The 8,525-nt window shown below is 44.1% G+C and overlaps 1 non-coding gene across 1 annotated transcript; it reads right to left on the bottom strand.

Moving 5' to 3' along the window:
- Nucleotides 1-5,862: 5,862 nt before the first annotated feature.
- Nucleotides 5,863-5,934, bottom strand: TRNAP-CGG. The gene has a single exon. It is a non-coding gene; the product is annotated as a tRNA-Pro (tRNA).
- Nucleotides 5,935-8,525: the final 2,591 nt, after the last annotated feature.

Here is an 8,525-nt window from a genome sequence, read left to right as displayed (position 1 = left end):
CCTCCCCACACTGCCGGCCCATGTTCATCGTGGAGTCAATGACGACTCCAAGATCCTTTTCAATCCTTTACAATCATTTAGTAGAAATATGAGTAAATGTAGATTTTTAACTGGAATGTGCTTCCAGAGGCTAGCCTGTGAAGATATATTGGATGATGTCACCTCAAGTCATATTTTAACATAAAATTAACTTATGCTGTATTAATGGAAATGTAACATAGTTGAACATGCTGTGTGTGGGTATTTATAAATTAAATGAAGTATGAATTCTGTGCGACTGAAGAATATGATCGAGCTTGCTAATATTCAGATTTAAAAAAATGCAACCCCCTCCCCCAAAAATAATGCATTTTGACACTAGTGCTGGATTTTAGCTGAGCCCAATAGTGTCTTAAAAATCAGAGAAGTATTTTTACAAGAATGCTTTTATATACTTTTAATAATGCTCTTGAGTGAAAAGTTCTGCTTGAACTGCATGTTAGGTACTTGTACTGGGAAATGCTTCCAAGCCTATACTGACAATAAGTTCTACATTTTTAGTTCCCAACTTAAAGTGAATATTTTTCAAGCTTTTTTCAGCAGTGCTCAGCATCACTTCTGACTAAAAAAGTCTGTGCATAGGTGGGTGTTGATTAATGGTGCTAAAAACACTTTGTGTAGGATTTTATGCTAATTACCCTTTATACCCTAACCTGTGTCAGTTTTAACAATCTAAATTAGCATTTTCTCTTAGGACTAAGGAATGTGAGAATTGTGAAATTGGTTCAGTAAGCTGAATTAACAGTGCGAAAATTGAGATGTTCTGTCTTCCCATATTAACATCTGCTGCTTGTACAAAACGTGGTAGTCTACATGCTGAAGGTACCTTCCCCCCCACCCCCCATCCAAGTAATGGGGTAGAGGAAGGCAAATAAAAAATAAAAAAATCTTACTACTGGGTGGGGGGATGTAATTTGAAAATTGTTATCAGCAGTTCCAGGTAATCGTGTCTGGAATAATGGATTTTTGACATGCAAGTGTTGAAAATTGGCTGCATTATTGTTGATGTAAACAGTTTAGCTTCTTTGTTATTACTGCTGTAGTGTATAATGGAACAAAATCTTAAAGACACAGGGTAATAGAGAGAGCAGTGTTCAGATAAAATCCCGATTACAAATAGTTCCAATTGGTTTATTTTATATTCCAGTTGAAACATCAGTCTCCCCGGGTTCACTCCATTCTTAAAATAAAAGCCCAGCTTTCTAAAGAGAAGAAGGGGACTTTTATTATTGTTTTTCTTCTCAAATACTGTGTAGGCAGATTTCGAGCCTGAGTCATTAAGTTGATAAACAGCAGTAATCAATGGCAGGATGAGAAATTTGTGTTTTGAAAATATAACGATCTCGTTCAGATTTGTGAACTGCCCATATTTGCTCATTATTACCATAATCAATAGTGCCTAAAATATTTCTGCACTGCTGGAGTGGCATCTGTGTAAGAAGCAGGATGCAGCCAGCAGTTTCTGGCTTCAGCTGAGTGGAAGTCAAATGACAACATCCTACAGGCTGCATTTATTGTTCCTGAAAGCACAATACAGGAGGGAGAAGAGGGAGGGGGGAAACGCACATGCACGCACACACAGCCAATGCTTAAAACCTCTAGTTTGTTCCCAGAATTCAGACACTTCCAATGTTAAAAAAAAAAAAAAGCATGGAAAAGCATTCTGGGTGCTTGGATGCAAATGAGAGATGTTTAAATCACAGCAGGTTGCTGGTGCCATGTTGATTTAGCCTTAATGGGGCCAAATGTGTTCATGATTGGTTGTGAAAACCCTGCTCCAGTTGCAAGCGCTGTGTGTCCTAGCTACACAGGATATGGGAACACTAGAAAGATGCCAGCACCCTGAACAGCTTTCCAGCTCTCAGCTATTTCATAATGATGGCACTGTCTGAGCGCTTGGAACAAACGGAAAGGTTGGAGGGAGTTTGTGCGAGGGCTGATGACTTTTCTTATACAGTTTGGCAAGCAGGGATGGGGGAAGGAGTTTTCCCCTTTTTTAGCTTCCCTCCCTGTTCCGTGCAAGCTGGTAAAGAGTAGAGAAATAATGAGTTTGGCTCACAGTCATCCCTTCATTAAAATAAAAAATTTAAAAAAAAACCCTGCCTACCAGCTCAAATGTGATCTTTAAAATGTCTTTACTTGACAGAATAAACTTTTGTCCTATTTCTAACCAAGGAAATTTAATCACCACCTATATATATTTCCATCCCAGAAGCTTTGCTACTCAGCGAGACACGATGCCATCCTTCAAATTGACTGTATCAATTCCCAGACATCCAATTCAAATCAAAATTCCAGGTCTATGATAAAAGAGTTTACAAATGTGTAAAAGGAAGACAATGTGGTTGCCCTTTTTAGTCTGCTCCGTGCTTCGTTAGAAAGAATATGTCCTGATGCCTAGTGCCTGTCAAACAACTGAGAAACTATGGAAGCATGTTATGGATGTACGGTGTATAATACTTTTGTAGCGAGCAGGCGGACAACGTCAACCCCATCTTTTGCTTTTACTACAGGAAATCTATGAGATTTGCACATGTGCTTAAATTTGGGCAACTGCTTAAGTGTCTTCTTTAACGGAGCCTCTGAAATGCAATATGTATCTTTTCTAAGGTACTGATTGGGAGTGAAGTTTGCTTAGCATCTCACAGGATTGGGGTCTTTATTCAACTGCAGCAGTAACTGTTACACAAGAGGTGCACATATTTCTGTCGCTGACACATTAATGGGTTTGAATGCTGAACCTTTCTGGCAATCTTGGTTTTTACTAAACAAGATTTATCTTCTACCGTCTCATAGTGGGGAGGGAAGGCAAATTAATTTAATAATAGATTCACTTTCTAACAGCATCTGTTTGCAATCTGGATGGGCTGTTATAAATAACAGTTCCCGACGTACCACAATGAAATGTTGTATTACTCATGCTGTGTCCCAGAAAAAATTCCAGGCCTCGTTCCTCAGAAAGTTTCTTTCTCTGTAGTTACGCAATGTGGGCTTATCATGGTTGGACCTGCAGAACAAGTGCAGATAGTATGTGCCGCCCATATAGTCTGCTACAGAAGGAATGCATGGATCCAAAGGTGGGATACAGAGAAAAAAGGAAGGGAAAAAGCCATACTTCAGAAATGCTACTTGTTTCTCTTCTATACAAGAAATCAATCAAATGCATAAGCTGGATGCTAACATTTGGACTCTGGATTAACACTTAGATCATATTTATTCTAGATCCCTTTTCCTTTTGTTTATTGATATTATTATTATTATTATTATCATTGATGCCATTGCTATAGCAGTGCTTTGGAAGCACTAATTATAGACGGACAATACCGGATAACCAAAAGTGAGGAGGATGAAGAGACAACATCTTCAGTCCTTTAGAGTGCTGGACACGCTCACATTGACACCACACTTGAATGAAGACACTGAGTATTTCCTTTGAAGTCAAAGGAAAATTCATATGGGTCCAATTGGGGGCTTCTCTCTAGGTCAGAAGGGTGATTCAGTGGAAAAGGGTTAGGCACCCAGCACCCTGTACAAGTCATGGGGGAGAGCTGGGTAGCTCTGAAGGCTAATTCAGACAGCCCATATGTTGAGTAAAGAGGCACACAAATCAAACGGGTATGAAACACTGAACACAGGGGTGTGTCTTAATGCTTAGGCGCTTGACTCACTGCTGTACGTAGACTCCCAGGTGGATGGTGGCACATACAGCATCCTGTCTTCATCAGCTTGAACATCAGTCTGATTCATGGGAGTTTCCCTTCATAATATAATAACCTAGTGATTGGAGAGCTCAGCCAAGGAGTGGTAGACCTGTATTGTAGACCCTCCTCATGTAGGAGGGATTCAAACCCACATCATCTTCCTCCCAGAAGAGTGCCCTACACATCATGCTATAAATTGGTCTGGCTGAGCAAGCCTCCTGCGCATGCCCTTGGAAGCTGGGTTGCTGTGTAGGAAGGAATGGAAGAGTCACAAGACCAAGAAAGCAAGCGAGATGGAGCCTGCCTTCGTAGCCTTGTAGTTAGGCCATTCAACTAGGAAAAGGAGCCTCAGTGTCTGATTCCTCCTTCCTGAACCCCTTGTGCATGCCATAACCATGAAGCTTTGGTGCAAAAGTTCGGTGCCATCACATGCTTTGATCTTATCTCAGTGATGTTAGCCCGAATTACACATGAACTGAGGTTCCTGAACAGACTGGGTCCCACTTACAGCTTCAATGGTCCTGGGGAGATATTTAAATTCCAGTCTGGATGGCAGTGGAGGGCAGGTAGGACTTAGGTGTCAGCTGTTCAGATCTGCTTCTGAGGATGTGTGGAGGCCCAAGTTCAGACACCTGGAGTACTTTGCAATCTAAGATGTAGCTGTCCAAGGATCTTTGTAGCTTCCGGAGCAGGGTTAATCTATGTCCTGTTTTATAGATACAGAATTGAGGTACCTCAGTTCTACATCCTACCTAGGACCCTAGCTGACCAATCTAGATTTTGCCCTAAGTGACTCTTCTTGAACTTAAAGGTTTGCTGGGTTGGGGCAGAAGATCCAGACCTTTGAGATGGCAAGTCCTTTTAAGTACAAAACAGGATGACACAGGACCACAGAGGATATTAAAAATAAGAGGGTCATTTATTTATTTTTGGCTGCCCTCATTCATTCCACACCCAACATGCTGTAGCAGTTATGAATGACTGGGAAAGGCTCTCTCGTAGTCCCTGGAGTCATATCTGAGCACTTCGCATGTGCTCAGGCAAGGAGTAAGCAGCACATCTGCAGTATGTTATTTGTTCTCTCATCCTCTTCTTTGGGGGAAAAGTGTGCAGTGTGGAGTGTCCTTTTAATATAAATGTTTCTCTATGTTGGGGAAGGCCAGCTTAAGGAAATATGCTTTGTACTCGGAAGGTGGTGAGATCACACTTAGGTTGTAGATTCATAGCAGTCACTGAAAAAAGATGCTGATGATTGTTTCCCTTACTCCGTATTGTTTCATTGCAGCAATAGTGTGAAATTGTTGATCCCAGAGGTTTAGATGAGGACTGAGAATTTGAACTTGACTGGAAATTCCCTGGGAATTTGCAGAGAACAGAGTGAAGGTTTGAGGGGGCTCACAGTAACCTATTTTAGTGAGGAGGCAAGAAATAAGAGAGTGACTCTGGACTTCACAACATCAACAGTTAACTTTGCCTCTGCAATGTCTTTATGCCCATCAGTCAATGGTACCTTCTGGTTAGAGCCGTTTGTGAGGTTGTGGCATTACACTGTAAGCAGTTTGAAACTGGGAATATCTAGTGTTATGAAAGGCATTATGGTCTAGTGCAGGGAGCGACATGAGGCTCTTCAGAAGTTAATATATATAATCATAGGGCTGAACGGGACCCTGAAGGATCATTGGGTCCAGCCCCCTGCATGAGCAGGAAAGACATCTGGGGTAAGACGGCCCCAGCCAGATGACCATCCAGTCTTCTCTTGAAGACCTCTAAGGTAGGTGTTTGCACCACCACTGTGGGGAGCTTGTTCCATAGTCTGGACACCCTAGTTGTAAAGAAGTTCTTCCTAATGTTCAGCCTGAAACTATCTTATAGTTTCATAGTTTCTAGGGTCGGAAGGGATCATCTAGTCCGACCCCCCACCATAGCAGGAAATAATACTAGGGTCAAACGACCCCAGCAAGATGTTCATCCAACCTCCTCTTAAATCACCCCCAGGGTAGGAGCCAGCACCACTTCGCTTGGAAGTTGGTTCCAGATCCTAGCCACCCTGACCACGAAGTAGTGCTTCCTGACATCCAGCCTAAAAAAGCCTTGCTAAGGTCAACATGCACTGGTGTCCAAAGGGCTCGTCTGGGATTTGAACCCAGGACCTCTCACACCCGAAGCGAGAATCATACCCCTAGACCAACGAGCCCCTTTTTTCAGGGGTTTGTGGCCATTGTTTCTCATTTTTCCCCAGGGCGCCCTGGTATGAACAGTTGTTCACAGCCCCTGAGGTATGTCTCTGATATAGTGATAAGCTGCAACCAGGTCCCCTCTCAGCCTTTTCTTTAGGTTGAAGAGTCCAAGATCCCTCAGCCTCTCCTCGTATAGCTTGCCATGCAAGTGCTTGATCATGCAGGTGGCCCTTCTCTGGACCCTCTTGAGCTTTAGCACATCCTTGTTGAAGTGTAGCGCCCAGAACTGGACACAATACTCCAGCTGCAGCCACACCAATGCTGAGTAAAGTGGGAGAATCACTTATTTGGATTTACTGAATGCATGCCAGAGTTTTATTGGCCCAGAGGCTACTGCATTGCATTATTGGCTCATATTCATGCTGGGGTCTCTTGTTACCCCCAGATCCCTTTCCTTCGCAGTACTGGTCAGGTAAGCGATGCCCAGCCTCTGGTGTGCTGGGGGTTCTTCTTTCTCAGATGCAGCACTTTGCATTTATCTATGTTGCAGCTCACTTGGTTCCATTTTGCCCAACATGCCAGCCTGTCTAGGCCTGCTTGTATCTGCACCCTAGCTGTGGGTATACCTGCAAAACCCCATATCTTGTTGTTGCCCAGGAACTTGGCCAGTGGGCTTTTCACCCCTTCATCCACATCATTGATGAAGATATTGAACATCACTGGTCCAAGTACCAACCCCTGAAGTACGCTGCTGCCCACATCTCACCAGGACAACACCGATCCATGCATTGCCTCTAGTTGGCCTGTGCACCTCCTGAGTCAAAAAAAAAAGCTCTTCAGTGCTGGTCAGGAAGGACTGCAATTGATCCAAGCTGGTCGAGCACTCCCAGGAGATGTCTGGGTAGTTGAAGTCACCCGTGACAACCATGTCCCATGCACACACAGCCTCCGTTAGTTCACAGACAAATGCTAGATCAAGTTCTTCCCCTTGGTTAGGCGGCCTGTAGTATACATCAACAGTCAGGTCTCTCAGTGCGCTTCCTCCAGAGCTTGACCCAAAGGGTTTCAAGCTGTTCTCTTTCGGGCCAACATCGGCCTGTAGGGAGGTGTACTGCTCCTTCACATAGAGGGAACCACCTCCCCTCACCTCTCTTCCCTACCCAATATCTTCTGTGAAGGACGTAGCCCTTTATGGCTATGCTACAGTCAAGAGAGGAGTCCCACCAGGTCTCTGTGATCCCTACTAGATCATAGTGCCCAATAGAAAGCAGGAGGACTAGTTCCTCCTGGTTGTTCCCCATGCTTCTGGCATTGGTGTACAGACACCTAAGTCCTTCTACTGAGGTCACTGGCTGCCTGTTGCAATGAAGGGGAGCTGTTTTCTCAGCTCCTGTAAGAGTGGCTTGCTTGGTTTCATTGTTGATGGAGCTTTACTGTATATTTGTCCCTGGGTAGGCTCCAGTTAGCATTTACCCCATCCCTCTGTGATCTTAGTTTAAAGACCTATCTAAGAGATTGGCCATCCTGGCCAAGAAAAGGGACTTACCTTTCCGTGTGAGGTGGATGCCATCTCTCCCCAGGAGCCCTGTGTCCCTGAATATGTGTCTCCTTGAATCTTTGCACAAGCACGTGGTGACCAGCTTCCAGTAGTATTTATTCTAGATCCCTTTTCCTTTCTATTTTGTTTATTGATATTATTATTATTATCATAGTATCATAGTACTTATGGTCAGAAGGGACCTAAACAGATCATTTGTTCTGACCCCCTGCGCTGGGCAGGAACGGGTGCCAGGATCATATCACCCCAGCCAAATATCTGTCCAGCCTCCTCTTGAAGACCCCCAAGGTAGTAGAGAGCACCACTTCACTTGGGAGCCCATTCCAGAGCCTGGCAGCCCTGACTATAAAGTAATGTCTCCTGATGTTCAGCCTGAACTTTTTCTTTAACGATTTGTGACCGTTACTCCTAGTAACCCCAGGTGGTGCCCAGGGGAACAGAGCCTCCCCCAATTCCCAATGGTCTCCCCTGGTAAGTTTGTAAGCCACCAGATCCCCTCTCAGTCTTCTCTTGTGGAGGCTGAATAGGTTCAGGCCCTTTAGCTTCTCTTTGTAGGGCCTGGCCTGCTGCCCCCTGACCACGCGAGATGCGCTCCTCTGGACCCTCTCAATGCTAGCCAATCCCTCTTGAAGTGTAGCACCCAGAACTGGATGCAGTACTCCAACTGTGGCCTGACCAATGCCACAGAGGGGAAGGATCACCTAGCTCAGTTATCATTGATGTCATTATTATTATCATTTATATCAGCTTCTGAAATGGAAGCTGGCCACTGTATGCTTGTGCAAAGATTCAAGGAGATGCATATTAACTTCTAAAGAGAAATGTGGCTCCAGAGCCACAGGTTGGCCACCCTAGTTTGACGGATACTGATCTAGAAGTTGGCACCCTTGGATTTTACTTCTGTCAACTTGCTGTGTGATCTTGGACTAGTAATTCATCTCTCCATTCTTACCCATGCACACTTTTTGTGTTCACATCTTTGGGACAAACTTTTGCTATGAATCTCTACATTGCCTACTGCAAAAGGCTCCAAACTTGTTCCTAGGTGTC

This window comes from Crocodylus porosus, unplaced genomic scaffold (assembly GCF_001723895.1).
Source record: "Crocodylus porosus isolate Cpor-Errol unplaced genomic scaffold, CroPor_comp1, whole genome shotgun sequence".
In the NCBI taxonomy this organism is placed as follows: domain Eukaryota; kingdom Metazoa; phylum Chordata; order Crocodylia; family Crocodylidae; genus Crocodylus; species Crocodylus porosus.
Note: the sequence above shows the minus strand (reverse complement) of the source record. Positions and strands in the feature narration are given on the sequence as shown.